The sequence below is a fragment of the Pezoporus occidentalis genome, unplaced genomic scaffold, assembly GCF_034315485.1.
Source record: "Pezoporus occidentalis ecotype Australia unplaced genomic scaffold, CSIRO_AGI_Poc_V1 ctg9, whole genome shotgun sequence".
Lineage (NCBI taxonomy): Eukaryota > Metazoa > Chordata > Aves > Psittaciformes > Psittacidae > Pezoporus > Pezoporus occidentalis.
In genome coordinates this window covers 4,517,600-4,535,220 of record NW_026916262.1, presented here as the reverse complement: position 1 = coordinate 4,535,220, position 17,621 = coordinate 4,517,600, and the positions used below count along the sequence as shown (strand labels likewise).

The 17,621-nt window shown below is 39.4% G+C and overlaps 1 long non-coding RNA gene across 1 annotated transcript in view; it reads right to left on the bottom strand.

Moving 5' to 3' along the window:
* Nucleotides 1–803: 803 nt before the first annotated feature.
* The window catches only part of LOC134156774 (uncharacterized), a 39,803-nt gene continuing 22,985 nt past the window's right edge, over nt 804–17,621 (bottom strand). Inside the window, exon 2 of the long non-coding RNA XR_009962055.1 lies at nt 804–4,679. This is a non-coding gene — a long non-coding RNA (uncharacterized LOC134156774). The remainder of the gene's footprint in view (nt 4,680–17,621) is intronic.

Below are 17,621 nucleotides of genomic sequence, written 5' to 3'. Positions count from 1 at the left end.
TTGATTCAAGGGAAAATATTGGAGACTACTTCATCAGCCTTTCCACAGATAGGCTCTGCCTCTATTATTGCCATGCTTACAGTCTACTTGTAGTTATGCCCACCTGCATGCAATCATAGAAGTTCTCTCTCTTCAACCCCCACCACCAGCAAGAAACAAACTGCTGAAAGCCTTGGCAGGTGTTGTGCATTTATTACATTTCACCAGCTGATCAGGGAGGGGTACCTGAGATTTTATGGAATATGGGGAGAAATTTGAAGTCCCTTCCGTGATGAAGTGAATCTTAGATGTGGGCAGAGGGTGGGACTATCTTAAGCAGAGGAGAAGAATGGCCCTGCCCCCTTGAAAACCTCAATACCCATAAAAGAATCAATCAAAATCTTGCTCCATGATGGACCCACCTACTTTTTCTTTATTTCCTCCCCTCACATAATCCTTCAGGGGGATTAGAACTAAATGATCTTTAAGGTCCTTTCCAACCCATACCACTGTTATTCTATGCAACAAAGCTGGTACTTGGAAATCTCTGCTCTTCTTCTGCTTGCATCAGATGAGGGAGCAGAGGCTGCTAGAGCTGGAAGAGTTCAACCACTTTTTTCCCCTCCCTGTTCAGGCTCACTGCTGTTCTGATGCTCCAGCTAAAGAAAATCTTCACAGGTGTTTTTTTTTTTGTCCTGGGAATGAAGCTTCCCACTGCTAGCCTTGGGGGACACAGAACATCCAGGCTGGGCAAGAGCTCTTTGTGGGTTATTTCTAGTGCTCAAAGGGAGAAGGGGGGAAAAAAAGCAATGAACTACAGCAAGTTTACAGCAATTGCTTTAATGAGGCAAAGCCTTTTAGAATGCAAACATGCTCAACAATACACAAAGAAACAATCAAAAAAAAAGTGTTTTATACAGGCTGTTTTATAAGAAGGTAATAAAAACAATTGTATGGCACACTCAGTTGCATAAACAGGCTCACCATGGAAGGTGATTGTGTGAGAGCAGGACTGTGAATACTTAATTGCTTCCATTATTCTTATTTTCAGTACAGAATACTGCAATCAAAACTTAATCTGTGGCTTGATTTTTAAATAAAAATGTTATATTCCAGTTCCATTGTTGTAAATATAATAAAACAGTCTTTCTGTTCAGTCTTTCATTTCTTACTGCTTGCAAGGAGGTATAACAGTGATTAATATCTACATCCCAGGCAATTTCAAAACCTTTTTCAAAGGTAGGATCATTATTTCTCTTCAGAAAGGCAGAAGACCAAAATGTTCTAAAGGTCTTCATTAATGATTTGACTAGAAGTCGTGGAAGTCTCTCCTGAGATCTTTCTTTAGCTGCCTACCCTCGCTGAACCAACCCCCAAAAGCAATGCAGAATTCAGATCTATTTTCATTCACGCAACTCTTCTGACAAACACAGTGAGTACAAAGGGAGAATGCAAAGAAATACTAACTTGGGGACCTCACTAAGTTGCAATGTACAAAACTGAAAAAATGCCACCCATTTTCCTATACCTCTCAGGATGGTAAATTAGTCAGACAGAAGGCTCATATGAATCTGAATACAGTCCGGTGTGTCTGGAATGGTGTATTATACATCTAGTGATTTATTTGTTATTTTTTAATAGATACTGTTACATTTGTGCTTTAGTGGCATTGCTCTAGACCAGAGCTATTTTCATTTAGACATAAGAACACTTTTGTTTATCCTCTGACTTTTTGCATTAGGAAGAGATACAGAACTGTCAAAGGCCTGTTATGAACATAAACTGAATGATAGGTCTGAAAAGATTCAGGAAACAAGGTTGTCTTATACAAGAAAATGAATATCAGGATTAAAAATTTTATACTCATAAATAGTTTGTACTTTACAGGCTGAGCACATTGCTGTAAAATAGCATAACAGAGTCATGCCAGAGAGACCAGAGCTGCTCTCACTGAAAATTAGTGTCTCTGGGAAAGCAGTGATGATTTCTGGTTTCAAATTAATGGCAAAGAGTGACTTTAAATTGATATTTGTTGCTCATACACATCTTAATTTGCATATTAAATTTAAAGACTCTTCTGCTACAATAGGGAGTAGGAAGTAGCACTTTTTCAGTTCACTAGGCTTATAATAATTTCTACCCTCGAAATCATATGATTCTTGGACTTCCTGTTAGTTCTACAGAGCAGCTGTCACATAGGAAATGCAATTTTTATTTTCACCTTTCTCAACATTACAGGTAGCATAATGCTGTCGGGAATCAAGCATGTTTCCTGCTCACAATTTCATTATTACATTTTAATACATTACATCACTTATGCCCAAAACCAATTCACATGAAGCAAAAAAAAAAAAACCCTGGTAAGGCAGCATTTCTCATTCCCCCTGTACCATGGAAAATAGTTATTTTTAACATCTTCCATCTCACAATAGCAGAACTACTGCCCAGGAGAACAAAGGACATGTAACTAAGGCGATGAGTATTTTAAACTGCCTATGACCTGCACAGAGCATAGACCTTCCTGTAGCCAAACTCCGATCAGCTCACAAGCTTTATGCAAGATTAGCCTTTCCAGGCACTTATTTGCAAGGTGTCCAGGGAGCCAACAATACCCAAACAGCAATTGCTGACCTTTCAGCAAAGTGTCTTACCCTCTTATTGGAAATCAAACCCCAATTGTTTGCTGGCATCTATCAGTCTTCAACAATTAGAGGCAAGAGGCCACGCTGAGGAGGAACATGTATATATATATATGTGTATGTATATGTAAGAAGGACTTTTACATATTTATTAGGAAGAATTAACGTACAAGATATAACCAAGTAATATATATAAGGAAAACACACACACACAGAGACATATATGTGCTAGGCTGGATGCCTACATATATTTTAAGAATATATATATATATATATATATGTTTGTATGGATGCACATCTGCTGGCCAAAACAGCTTTGATGATTTAAAGCAAACACCTTGATATACTGAATAGCTGCTTTTAAGCCAGACAAAGATTACATGTGTACCATGGTGCTGTTGTTCTCATTTCTCCTACCAAACAATGATAACATTGAAGACCAAAATTTTGCTTGGGAGGTAAATGGGTATCTGAATTTTGTTTGCATATTATGAAGAAAGATCTAGCACATTAATCTGAAATGTTCAGAAGGAATCCAAACCATGCTTTCCTCTTAGTGTCAAATTCTTCAAGGATCAGAAAGCAAGTCTGCAATCAAAAATCCAAACACATCAAGACGATCTATAATATGCTACAGAAGTGGAATTGAAAAGACAAGTCATTCAGTCTGATGAGGTAGATGGGTGTCTGGAAGCATGCTGAATGTCACCTGCTAACAACAGCCATCAAGATCAAGGAGTCTAGTGGGGCAGACTGAATTGATTCCAAAGTTACTCATGAGCTAACTTCTGCTTACAAGGATGTGTGAAGAACAGCAAGGAACTAGTAGTGAGCAACTTTCAATAAAGAGGTGTGATATTAGCCAGTGCCCAAAACTATCAGAGAGGTTTGATAAGATGCCACCATATGATTGTCTGACTGATCCTAAATGCATTGGCTCTAAGATCCTAAAGTAGAGAGCTTTACTGATGTATGTTTGTTGTCACAGATGAGTTGCCAGCTTCTCCTCCCCAGTCCCTCACCAGAGGTCCCCTGTTACAGAAATCAGGCTGCAGTGAAGGTAGTCCTAGATAAAACATACACTGCTCCATTGACCCTCTTCTCTTTTGGTTTCTCCTTCTCTAAGAAACAGCTCTGTATTTGGAGCTCAGTTGAGTTCATCCACTGGCCTGTCCACATCTGCAGGATATCCACCTAAGTCACTTAACAGTAGTCCATTGTTAGCTTGGAGAGGCTTCCATCTTTCCAGGCCAGCCAACACCCTAACAGCAACGCTCACCAGTGTCAGGTCACTCTGCCACTGCACCATGTCCACATGTGGTGGTGGCATACCACTGAAAAAAATGCAAGTGATTGACGCATGCAAGCATACAGATCAGGGCACTGATCGCAGCCTACAGTGATGCTGCGCTTTTATTATGGGCCTCAAAACAGCAATAATAAAAAATAAAGATGATAATGCACTGAGTTTGGGCTTGTTCTGCATTACTGGCTATGTGTGTTAGACAGTAGGTGAAATATCGCTTGCTGGATGTGAACCGGCAGTCAAACAGGATGCCTGATTTGGCCTGTGTAATGTGACATGTTAGTGGTAACATCTCGATCACATGTAATATCTCTCTGAATATACCTGAATATATCTGAATATCTTTCTGAATACACTCTGAAATACCTACTGAAAAAGTCTGCACGCTGATTGAACCTGTAACAAGGGCTTTACAAAGCATTGTGACCCAAGTCTTTGGAAGGTGTAAATGGCCACAGCAGCTACAGTCAACCCCAATTTTCAACAGCTCTTCCTCTTTACCTATATTTTTATCACACTCGCATTGGTGAAGTTGCTTACTGAAGAAAAAAGTCTCCTTCCTTAGAAGAAATGTTGCCCAAGAGCAGTTTACATCATATGCTATCTGGAAGCTATTCTGTGAAACATCGTAATAATTGCTTTTCCTGGACTCAGACACTTATTAGTAGCAGCTAAAGTTAACAGATTGGAAGACTGCCTGAAGATGATGGATGAGTTTTCTCAGATTGTAGATTTCTGGTCATTTTCCATGGCAGCTGTAAATTTAAAAATAATATAAAGTTAAGCAGTGGTAGAATAGAATTCACAAATATTACACAGCTACTGACTTGGTCGTTAATCATCCTAAATTAATGTTAAAGTGTTACATATGATGAGCCAGGTTTTGCCCTGGGGTGTATACAGAAGCTTCTCACTGATTACAAATGCTAAATGGCACATGTATGTGAACACTGAATTTAGCCAACTACTTGTTTGCACTGCTGGACTTTTTTAGTACTATTTGAGGGAGGTGAAGTGTTTCTGGTGTAGGAATCCCCTTTCATACTAATGATCTAGAAGACAATTATCAAGAGCCACTGTGTGATTCATAGTCAATATCCCAAGTTAGTGCAACAATCTGTCTACTTATTTTCAGAGCTAAAGAGCACCAATGCCCCCCAAAGTTCAGGAGTCATTTGATCTGCCTGATGTCCGTTTTTGAGGTTGCTGCAGTCAGAAAAGAATTTCTTATTGGGCAGAATTAAGATGCTTGTCCACAACAGAAATTCCTTCTACGCTAAAGCACCATTTTTCCTAGACTTTGTCCTAATGCGCCTCGTTATTTTGGATGAACTCATGTATTTCAGTGTCTCCTTCAGACGGGTGACTAGAGAAGAGCTGCTAAAGATATGCATGTTAAAAAATAAATTAAAAAGTCCTCCTCTCCTTGTCCAGCAAATCCAACCTGATGCAAATAAATAAGTCTTGCTCTTGGAGACGCCATAAGGATTCCTCACCTTCTCCGCAAAATGTGGAGGTCAGAAAACCTGCGACAGTTTCAGGAGGGTCATGGAGATACACGGACCTTTACCTTGTCTATGTCTAACTCTTCTCAGCTCCTTTTGCATTTACCTAACACTGATATACTAATTACATATTAGTTACACTGCATTTAGGCATATTTATGTTATACCTGCTGTTATTGTTAATATTTATTAGCTACAGGACTGAGTTTTTTGCATTACTTAGTCTCCTATTTAATGTCTTTCAGACTGTAGGTACAAATGCTCTACAGCAGTTGCACTAAAAACAATGTCTTTGAATGCCAACTATGGAATATTATTATCAGCGGGTTTTCTCAGGGCCGATTTACTTCTGTTTATCCACAGGGTTTGGTAATAAATACATGTATTTGGGGGATCTAGGTACATTAAACATACTGAATAGCCAAAACTTGTAGAAGCTAATTTCCTTGTCATTGCATTATAGTTACATTGGTTACGCACGTCTTATTCAATTATGTAACTTGAAGAATACCAACGACATAGGTTCCTGATTTCAATAGTACATATGCCGGTTTTAGCACTTACAATGGATCCCTTTTAGGATGAGAAACTAAACTCGTCATGTTTTGAAATTTGGAACCACAAAATCAAACGTAATATTGTCTTTGTGTATGTCATTAATGGCTTTTCTTTTTATACTTTCTGGATGTATACTATAATATTTTGTTCAAATCAAAGTGAAGACTGGAAGGTAACTTGCAATTAATGTATGCGGTTAAGCTTTTACACCGCCAGATACTCTATTGATATCAGCTTAGTCAAGTAGGTATTCAACCAGTTGCAAAATGTGCACAACAGCCAAATAAACTATTTGCTGTTAAATCGTGATGTAGGGGAAGTGCCAGATATACTATGAAGTCCTTTCAATGTGAATTCTTTAACAGTATTTATTTCTGTGTGGAAGGCACTCAGCTACTGCAATAGTACAGAAGAGAAGGAACTAGGAGGAAGGTAGGGTTAAATTAATATCCACAGAAATTGACATACTATTATGATTTTAGCAGCAAAACACGTATCAAACAGGTTAAAAACTGGCTGACTGATCTCAAAAAACTAGGCATCAGTGGGGATTTACAACTGAATGAATGTTCTTGATGTTCCCTTGAGTTCTATATAAGGCTCAATATTCTTTAGCAATTTCACCAATGGTCATGTAAACATATCCCTAAGTACAATCTGTGGATGACTTGAGTTTGGCAGAGTGATATACAAAGCCGAAGGCTAGGCAGTCAATCAGAAATTGGGAATGGTACAGGAAAGAATCACAAAGATATTCCTTTCAGTAAGCAAACAAACAAACCAACCAAAAACTAAAAGTTAAACAGTTCCATCTGCTTAGTTAATCTGAAGGCAGATGGAAAGAGGTGAACTGTACACATAAGTAATTCACAGGATGCAAATTCCAAGTAAGAAAGGACTCTTCCATCTAGCAGGAGAACCATGGGCTGGAAACTTAAGCCAGGCAGATTGAAAGTAAGGTGCCTTTTTAACAATAAAGATGCTTATCTGCTGGAAAAAGCTTTCCAAGGATATCCCAGATACATTTTATGATCTCTTAAGGCCACGAGGAAGACATGCTTTAACTAAAACTAGAGGTTTTTGTTTAACATAAGAATGACTGGAGATAGTGTGAAGATATATAAGCAGACAAACTGATCATATTTTGAGTATAAATGTATGCAAATTTACCAAAGCCAACATTTCCTCATCTGCCTGTGGTATGCCTCATTAAGAAAATTGCTTATTAAGAACCATCTTCTAAGGAGGTGGATTATCATTGTTTAATCTTACCTTAAGGGATATTATGAAAGAAAAACTCTATCAAACATTATAAAGTAAATTCTACAGTACAACTTGTCTTGCAGCGCTAGAAGTTGCTGGAGAGAACAGCCCTTATTTGTTAGATACAAACCTGAAGTAAAATGCAGTGAAGGAACAGAACTCATTTTAGTAAGTATTAACAGACTAATCATGAAAATACTGTCACTGCGTATGCTTTGAACCACGTGTGTGCCTTAGTGTTATTTTTGAAATAATTAGAACCACAGTATATCTTCTGATACTTTCAGCTTCTATCAAATAATAATAACTAATAACTTTAGCATCCTTCCCCTGCTTCTCCCATTTTGCAGCATATTATATCTTCCAGAAACTTGCTGAGCCAGATACATTATCAAAAACAGAGAGTAAATCCATTCAAAACAATGTGACTAAAAGCAGAATCTGTCTGTTTGCTTTTGCATGTTTTGAACAAAAGGTTCCATTTCTGCTTTTACAGCTAAATAGCATTTTGTAATGAGCTCTGAAATTTTTGGGAAAGTCAGATTACAATGTTGGTTTAACATCAGACACTCTATTGTTCAGATGTAGGATCACTGCGATATCCAGCCTCTGAAAACTAGTTTTTCTTTTGATATTGAAAAGACCACTGAAGTAATCTACAAAGAGCTCGGGCCTCAGGAAAGAAGTCTGAAAAACAAACACTGTTAAAGATTGGTCAGACACGATTATGTGGCTGACAATTACATATGATAACAATTAAAATTATCTGATTCCAACCACATGGCATCTTAATACAGCAGATCTCCAGGCAAATAACTTGTCATATAATAGGTTTTGATTGATGCCGCCAGCAGCCTTCTGAATGCTACAAATACTTTCCCATCAATGTCTCAGAAATCAGTGGAGAGTACTGACTTCGTCCTAAACTGAAATTATTTCCATGTACCTAAATACCCTTGTTCTAACTGCTCAGTAACCTAAAATTCTTGTTTTAGTAGATGATAAAACACATGAGTACATGGTGTCCAGCTTCTTACTTCCAATTGTAAATAACTTTGCTAATATATACATTAGTGGTTTCAATGAAAATCCTACATGTTTTCTGAGACATCTTTCAGTTACCTGCCAGTACATCTCTGGGAAAATATGTCTGATTACAAGCCAGCTGAAGAACTCCAAACAATGGCTGAAGTTCCATGTGTTGACTGGCATAGGGGACATAACCAGAGAGCATAAGGAGCTGCCAAGGAGCTGCCACTGAGCAGCATGAGCCTACTCTACTGCCGACTTTAATTTGTGTTAAAAAAAATAGGGATGAGTTAATGATTGCTAAACCAACAAATCATCCTCCCATTGGAGGAACCCCTGAGGACATTCTGTCTCCAGTGGTGATATAACCAGTAAGCAAACACATTGTCACATTGCCTAGAATGGGCATACAAAAGCAGAGGGGATCGGACCAGGAATTTGGAGTATTCTCATGGTGCCAGTCTCCACACATGTTCTTGGCTTAGCCTCCTGCTCCTTATTTTCCTCTAGACCAGCATGAGGACACAGCCCAAAAACTACTCTCCAGATCTGTGATGCAAGTTTTATTGTTTCCTTCTGTGTACTGTTACGTAGGAAGAGAAACATAATGCCTTAAAAATGAATTGAGGAATAATACCATACATTTGTTAGAAGGACAGTTTTTGCTACCATTGTTGGTTTAAAAAAACAACTTTTTCTGCTTTGGCATCTAAATCAGGGTTGCAACACTGCAGCTGGAAAAACAGCTGTCTCTTCTAACTGTGGCTGCTATGAACACAGCTCTCCACTGTAGACTGCGGAGTCAATAGCACATTGAGAAAGAAGGTTTAGTTAAGACACTGCATCAGTTTTGGCGGTGTTGTTGAAGGTGAGCAAAAATCTTACGTGTTATTCACATCAGTCTCACAGGTCTGACAGAGCATGTTATCCAGCCATAATGCTAGATCTTGCCTGTGTTATAAATATATGGGAGGGTTAAACAATGCCTTGTAATTTTCCTGATTTTTTATAAAAGATCACACTAAAAATATGAAAAATACGAAGCAATAAAACTCCTGAACAGACAATGCAACTCAGCAGTTATTCTTGACACCTCAGCCATAAATGTGTTTCTGTCCCTAGTTAACAGTTCTACAATGTATGCCACAACTTTATCTAAATGGCCTTTCCTTTGACTGCATGATGGATGCCATCTTACTGTGAAGGGCATATATTAATTTTTAAATAGTAATAAGAGAGGAATTATGTAGCAGAATTATCCATGTTAAATTAGACTCACATATTACTTCTCTGCAAGAATTATTACATTTATTGTAATTATGCACCAAAAGTGTTAGCATCACAGTTCTCCAGAAGAACATTGAGGCATCAGCTCATTCCAGTACACCACACAGGATGAAACCCCTCCATATCCATATAGCTCTAAACTTTTCAGTACCAATCACTTGTCATGAAGTGCAGAGAACTCTCTCCAGAACAGCAAGTCATGTGATAGTTAGACTTTACAGAGACGGGATCTCAGTGTTGTGCAAGAATACATTAGTCAAAATGTCCAAGTCATCAAAGAGCCACCAGTAGAGTGATCAACATTGATCAATAAAGCCAAATCACACAAATACAGATGTAGCCATAGCCATACCCTCTGAAGAATTTGGTGAACAGTATGACAGAGCTTCAGCTGATATGTACCTTCCATCCTTGATGACCAACTACATTCAGAGGCTACTTCATAAGTGAAATGCTTGTGCAGCTGAAGCATGAGCAGAGGTGATTAGCCCAGGAGCAGGGCCTCTCACTTTCTTCATGCAGAGTCTAATACAAAAGGACTTTGATCTTTAGTGGTATCTATACCACAGTGCAAAATAATAATGATGATAGCACAACAGTAATAATAGGAACAGATAGCAATGCTGAACCTTGAACATATATCCATTATAAACACATAAATATTCAGTTGTCTGCTACAAGAGCACAGGTCATAGACTCTTTAGCTTCATTTCCCTCCTGCACAGCAAAAAGTAGGCAGGAAAATTATTTAAATATATTTATTAGCTGGTAAACATTATCTTCTTGAATTGGCATGACAGGAATTTGGGGAGCTGCGCTCCAAACATGTATATGAGAATTGATATACAGAATATTCGAGCTCTGAAAGAATCTACAAAAATAGCCAAAACGATAGAGACTTTCTTTTAAAACAGGGCAGAAAAGGTAGTGACACACATCTAAATTTCCTGCGGTGCTTTGAAAACCTTAGCATCTACCTACAAATCAATGGGGAGGGAGCTCAATTTATTATTCTATTGATTCTCTGCATACTTTTTTCTTTTTCTTTTTATGAAAGAGAAATGCCCAACCTTTAGCCTAAAGGCCAGCTTCCAAAGGCCAGAATAACTTATCCAACCATTAGGCACAATTTGCTGTCACATCCTTCACTGAGGCCCTCAGTCACAGGGAAGCAATGAACTGCAAACTGCTAAATTGGCAAAAAGGTGGCCAGAAGCTTGGTCTTAACATCATTTTTGCCCAAGGCCCTGTGGCCTCTATACCATTATAAACCAGGAGTTGCATCCACCCTAATTCAGGCATGTGCCCAGCACAAGATGAACGGGTGATGCAAACAGCCCTGTGAGGAAAGCATGAGTGAACCTCAGCCTTGAGACAGGCGCTACTTGAACCTCCTCATCCATTGCCAAAATGAGCATTTTCTGAAGGAAGCACTTGAAGATTGATTTTCTAATGGACATGCCTCTCAGCAAGTCAGAGGTTAGAGTACATGATTTTTCCTTAAAAATGACACAATCTTTCAGGCCAAAAGGCTGAGATTGGCACAAGATATGTAAAGTACATATTAATGGCATAAAGACAACTAATATTTGTTGCCAGATCTAATGCACCATAACTTCATATGTAGCAAGTCTAGTATTTTCCTGAAGTTCTGAGCAGTGTCTTTCTGTCACAATGACTCACCCATGACAGTGAAAACATACCCATGTTTCAGATGTATGCAGAAAAAGAGCATCCTTGCCTTGGGAAATCAACACTCCAAGAACAGAGGGGGTAAAAAGAGGTCCAGAGAGTAAAACATTCAGAAGCTCATCAACAGTGAATTTTTCTGCAAACAACATAGGAAAGAAGTGGGTACATTGAAAGTGGAGAAGGTAGTGGCATGTTGTAAGAATTCAGGGATGCTCAGTAATACCACAGAAGCAACCAAATATCTGCGTTATTTTCTGATCAGAAAGATAAGTCGATCTCCAAACTCACTGAAAAATGATGAGCTAGTGCTTCAGAGAGGGGTTGAAAACAGGGAGGTGGGGCTGCTTGCATAGTTTTGCTTGGCATAGTTTCATTATTCACAAAAATGAGGGGAAAAACAATATTCCAAAACTCTTGCCAGGCAGTTATTAATTATTATTCTCCCTTGGATTGCAACACACACAAACATCAACAACTCTTTTAGTTATGTTGGTCTGGAGTCCTGTCCAGTCTTTCCATGTGGAGCTTGTAAGGAGCTGTCTCACTCTGTGTGTTGAAAGTCTCTCGCCTTGAAAATGCATTTGGGCTAGCGCCTTAAAGGGACATTTGAAACTTGCCCATGCTGCTTTGCTTTTTTTCCCCTTGTTGTCAGGCTCATCATGCTGAGTCATATCTGCAGCTAGATCATAATGATTATCCTGAAATGTCAGCAGCTGCTCTTTTCACCCCCATATGGTGCCAGATTTAGGATGAGGTTTCCCTAATGCATAAACAATGACTATAATTGTGGTTTTTGACAACCAAGGTATCACAGAGATGTTATTCTGTTGTAAAAAAACTGCATTTTCCACAGTTGTAATGAAGGGGTGGGTCATGCTGACCCATATGTTTCTTTGTATTTCTCCCGAGAGAAAATCTATGACATAAGTGAATCCCTGTCAGCATGGCTGTTGGCCATCGGCTGTTGTTTGACAAGGGGAGCATCTAAAAGCTTTAGCAGTTAATATCTTCTTAACTGTGAGAGCATTATTTCCTAATTCCAGAGATGATTGTTTGACAGATAAAAACCTGGCTTTAACCTCTATTCTCTTAATTTAGATGTAATCTCCTTGCAGTCCTTAGATAGCTCTGTCTTCTTCCTTAGTGCTGCTTAAAGTTTCCAGTTCTCATTAAAAGTCAACTGAAAGAAGCTGAGGTATCAGAGAAACAGGAAAAAAAAAAAAACAAAAAAAAAACTACAAAAAAAAATAGCAGGAGTTGACAAAAGTAACGAAAAAACAAGGTGGTTCTATCTGTTCTTTCATTTATATGTGCGTCAAGTAGTATGTCTAGTCTAGTAGTCTAGTATCTGTGGATACAGAAGATGGCGGAACTGTGTCAGTGGGAGAGGAATCTAGCCCCAGCACCTTCATTCTGTATTTTAATATCAAATAAAGCAATACAGAGATAAATGAAAGATAAGCAAGTAGAAAACCCTGTAAGGGCAAAAGCAGGGTGAACATGATGCATTATTGTTGAAGACTGGGAGAAGAGTCATTGAAGGTGACGAAAGTAACCACCACCCTCCATTTGAGATAACACAGCCAAGTAAGTTCTTTGATGAGGTAATACAGGTTTCTAAGACAAGGCAAAAGTACACACTAAATCCTTAATAATGTGGGCAGATGGTACTGCTGGTTATTGTTTTGAGTAAGGGTGTATTTGTGTGCATGCATGTACAAGAAAACAAGCTGGCTGACACAGAAATCAGTTCTAAACCACAGCAGCTAAAAGGAACCTATGCCTAAAGGGATAGCTTACTGGGGGTACTGAACAAAAATAAATGTGATGCCATAAGCAAAGACACTGTCTTTGGTGGTTAGAATGCATCTGCAGTCAGAGAAAAGGGAGCTTGCATGTTCTTTGTAAATACATAGAACCACATCCAAGAAAGTCCTAACTCCATCAATGGTTTACCTTCCTAACCAGAACAAGCTCTGGTTTGTGACCATCTGTGTCAAAAGAATGAATATTATAGGTAACAAAACAGGCTAAAGGGAAGCCTACAGACAAACCCACACTGTCCTGTGAAAGCTAAGTACGTTGTAATAAATTAAAACTTGCTGTAATTAATCAAAAGCCACATTACAGATATTAATACAAATACGAAATGCTTTAACAAGACAGCACCACTGACACTAGCCATTTTTCACTGAAAGAAACTCTCCTGAAGCTTAAACCAGCCCTCAGGATTGAGACTGAAAAAAAATAGTGGTGTTCTGCAGGACAAGAGGTTCAGGTTTGGTGAAACCAATGTGGGAAGTGAATTCTAGAGCAGTGTCCTTCTCTGAAAACAAAGTCCCTCTGGGCTCAATACCTAGGTGCTTAGGCCTCATCCTCAAAGCTGGCTTTGACAACTAAGCCCCAATTAGGTGCCTATGGTCCCATTCCCTCCTTGCCCTGAAACAATAACGAAACCAGATTTTATGTACCAAATGGTACGTAAATGGCAGACAGGTCTACCTATTTTGCTGGTTTTAACCCTGCCTGCACAAGCCTTTCTGCTGAATTCGTCACATGAGATGAAAACTAGTTGGAGAAGTGAGCACAGGGACAACCTCTGCAGTAACCTGAAGCATACATGTTCTGCTGTTCTGTGGCATCACAGCAGTTTATGTCACCCTCCTGATCAGCAGTTAATTTGGATCTCTAGTGCTAAAACTGTACTGCCCTTCCACAACTGTGACTGAAAAGCAAAATTGGTCTGATTTGGAGTTATTCTGATCCTTCATAAACCAGACACAGAAAAAAATCTGGAGGATGCCAAACACCCAGTCGCAGTTGGAATTTTTTTGCATATCTTTGCTTTCCCTATATAGCTGTTCTCTAGGCATCTGGCTTCATCTGCTTGGATGATGTCCACCTCTTTATATTTAGCTGTCTAAGAATCTGGCATCTGGGATAAGACAGTTGTCTATGCCTCTTTTATAGCTATGGAGGTAGATCTTCACTTCCAGAAACATGTTGCTGTATCCTAACAAAGAAATCTAAGTCAGATTATCTCTAAATTAGTATAGCGCACCTTTCCCTTTGACTGAAGTGGGAGCTAGACAATTAAGTCAGTCTGAACACATTACTTTGGGACAGCAGCAAAGTGGCACAAACATTACTTCTTGTGTATCAGGACATGGTACATTGCCAAATCTTTCTCAAGGGCATCTGTGGTTTCTCACATAACTATTCTTATGTGTGTCAAAAATGACACTGTTAAATGGAGTAAGCTTATGAGAACAGAAGATCAGACAAGAACTCTCAGAGGATACAGCCACTGGGCAGGCTGCTTGGGCGTCTCACCTGATGAACAAACCTCACACGGTTTCTTTCCATGAAGGAGCACTACTTGTCATTCAATATTCCTCCCTCACAACGAGTTGTGTGTGGTGGGAAAAAAAACCCAACATAGTACTTGTGTTGTCTCAAAAATGTGTGGCTTGTTTAGGAGGTTAGACTTGAGCACCATGGCTCTCTGAATTAGGAGTAGTAAGAAATGAGAGAATTTTGATCTGTCTGCCACTCTGTAAGTGTAATAGGAGGTTGGTTTATTGTTCCTCCAGCATAATGTAAAAGGATAATTTGTAATGAGGCAGAATCTAGGGCAAATAGCTCTTGCTATAATATTTTGCCTTCAGAGATCTTAAGAGGTAATCTGCGGTGGGTATGCTTGCTATAAATCAGAGGCTATGTCTTTGCATTTGGAAGTCACTATTATTATGTTAAAGGGTGTATGCTTACATAGTTCAAGTACAGCATTTGGAAAGAAGTAACTTCACCTCAGAGTGGAAGTTTCCCTGGGGCATAAATCTTCAACAGTGAAATTTTGTATGTGTACTTTGACAAACGCATGCCCAGTGGGCATGTGCCAAATTATGCCTTTGAAGCCATGGAAGCCTAGCTGTGGGAACCTAGAACCTTGAAGAGTTTCTCAAGGGAGAGGAAGCAGAGCCAGCTGGACTCATTTTCTATAGACAGAAATTTAATTGCCAGTTGGTAGCTACTACATTAGAAGAAAAATCATTTCAGAGGCCTGGAACAAGCTGCTATGAAGCCCTTGTTAGAGGAGTTGGGTGGCAGCCTGACTGTGACCCATCCAGAACCTTCTCTGCGCATTATTTTCATCTCCAGTATTTCCTGTCACAGTAAAATGCAATCACTCAGGAGTTAAGAACAAACTGTAAATACTCCTGAGTGCAAACCAGCTGAGCAACAAACAATTTTTCTAGAGCTAATGCATATCAGTTCAGCAGACTTACAGACATGAAGTTAAACTTATGCAGTAAAATTGATGTACAACCTCTTCTGCAAGAAGCAGTTTATTTTCACAACCTGGGCTATATCTTCCTCATTCTCTGCAGCACAACCTCGCAACCCCTGAGGGGCAGGCTCCTTTCTGTGGTAGCCAATACCTGTTTTCTGCTACATGAGCTATTCTTTGACTTCATCCTTCTTCAGTCATTTCAAGTAGGTCCTACATCGTCCTTCACTCACACAAACAAATGCACGTGTTATTTTGTCTGATCACCAAAAGAGATAGAAAACTGGACAAAAACACTGCCCTAACAACAGGCAGTGTTTGTGTAATGTGAAATAACTCACGTGTTACTGTACTATCAAGAATATGTTTCCCTACCAAAATCATTATTAAAAAAAAACACTTAAGACAAAAATAAGTCCTCCTGAGGAAAATTCCCTAATGAAAGGAGGCTCAGGAAATACCTTTATCTGAGGTTAGACCTAACTGGCAGACAACAAAGTTTACGAACCCAGAGGCTGGTCACAGCCTTCTGCTTTTCTTCACTGACAGATGAGTACACTTCTCCCTCTTACTCTCGCAATTGACTTTTCCTTGTACACAGGCTCAGACAAGATCAGTCTATCATCATGTTGGACTCTATCAACATGCAGCGAGAGTATCTCCACTATGCAGTTTACAATCTGGACAAATGAGGAGAAAGAGGGAGGTAAAGGTTCCTCCCTTTTCACATGGGGGAAAAATTCTATTATCCACAGAGATACTTAGCTGTTTTGCTGATTTGGATCTAATAGGTGAGACTCATAACCACATTTAAATATCTTCAAGCACCATTTGACCTGCTGTTTCCATGAACATCCTCTTACTGCACAGTAAGGGTAAAGACCTGTTTTACTACACATTAAATCAGCACTGCCATTGTACGCCAAACATTGCTAACAAAAAAACTATTCCTGCAGAGTAATATGCACTGTTGAAGATTAAAAATAATGCAGAAAAAAAAAAGGCAAAACAAACACTCAAACAAAAAGTCCTATACTTTAAACCAAATTAGTTGCTTCTCAAGGATACAGCCTCATGGCAGCACGGTTGCACTGGCTTAGTTTGCTCATGTAACTACACTTTGTATCACATCAGCCTGTGTTTGCCCTGGGTAAGAGTGCACACAAGGACAGTCATTGCTGTTCAACTGAGACACAATAGCTTGTTAAATTGTCATAAACTGATCATAAGTTTGAGTCCCAAATGGCTTATCCGAGGTCACCCAGCAGTTTGAGACACACCCAGTGACTGAACAACATCTCCTGAGTCCAGCCTAGTGTCAAATGCAATGGCACTTTTCCTTCTCTAATTGTGACCAATTGTCAGAGTCTTCTGGTGGGTGCAACCAGGGGGAAATGGACACGGGATGAACTGGGACTGTCCAGTGACTCCTTTCAGTTTCAGATGATGTGTGTTGGCAAGGCGTCATCAGGAAAACATGGTTCCACCAGGTCTCATCTCTCCAAAGACAACAAACAATTGGATATTGTTGAGTAACTCAGAGAAAAGTCCTTCTGATATGTGTAGGTGTTGCTGCCAGACATTTCAGAGCATCAGCTGCAGAAACAAAAAGCACTTTTGGTCCTCAAGAAGCTTGTTCAATTCAATGCCTTCCTCTCCTATACACCGAAGTGGCAGAGTGCTATGGTTAGTGCTGTGCAGTGTGTAGTTTATTGGCATTATACTGGTCTGAAAAGCAACTAGCACGGGAGATGTAAAAATGAAATAGCGGGGCAGAGTGATCCAGTGCTGGAGGAACACTGCCTTCCACAAGCCACGTAAACCCTAATTAATAGACAAAGGGCTCTATTCTTCACCGGCCTTTAACTCCGCCCCTCTTGCTTCTCTCCCTTTTAACCACACTCCTTTTCCCCCTCCAGTTTGCAGTAGCATATACAGGGCCTCACGAAAGCCCACACAAATCAATGGCAACACTCCCATTGACTTTAATGGGCTTTGTAACAAGCAAAGAAAGAGGAGAATAGGTGATTATTTTTCCTTTCCAAATGATGAGGCCCCCCAGTAAAACAATC